The sequence below is a fragment of the Athene cunicularia genome (assembly GCF_003259725.1).
Source record: "Athene cunicularia isolate RWA chromosome 1 unlocalized genomic scaffold, athCun1 chr1_part1, whole genome shotgun sequence".
Taxonomy (NCBI): Eukaryota; Metazoa; Chordata; class Aves; order Strigiformes; family Strigidae; genus Athene; species Athene cunicularia.
Genome location: NW_020799091.1, coordinates 16175396 through 16176009, shown reverse-complemented (window position 1 = coordinate 16176009; position 614 = coordinate 16175396).

The window sequence follows — 614 nt, the reverse complement described above, 5'->3', positions numbered from 1 at the left end:
TGGCAAAGGGTGAGCTGGAACCACTGTCTGTGCCTGCTTGGAAGTAGTCTCATCCCTGAAATTTTAGCTAACCTATGTTACGTTCTTAATGGCACCTGTTTAAATTAATTCTTTAGATAAAAAGACATTTCTGCATCAGTCAGAATAGTTAGCCAGAATGTATCATGATCGTTGCTGATTTGTTCACCAAATAATGCAATCAGATCTTTGACCAGAATAAAAAGAAATTCAATATAACACAAGTGAGGTAGCATCAAAGGGATTTTTTTTGCATGCAAATATATATGTAAAATATATCTATGTATGTGTAGCACTGTTTACAGTTAATGGAGTGCTACAGAATTTGCATCGGTAGTCTTCAGAGTAAACAAATTAGATATGAATTTTGCAGACCTGTAGAGACTGCAGAGCACTGAGCACATCTCACTGTGTATTGTGAGTATCTAACAGACTGGGGTGATACAAATCTGCATAGCTCCCCTGGCAGGAAAAACAGCAAGCTGAAAGATAGACAGTGATCCGTGCATACTCCTGTTTGTCTGGGAGCATCTGGATTAGTTCACTATATTAAGTGAAGAATTGCTACTAAAAGAGCACAAGCTTCCCCCCCCCCC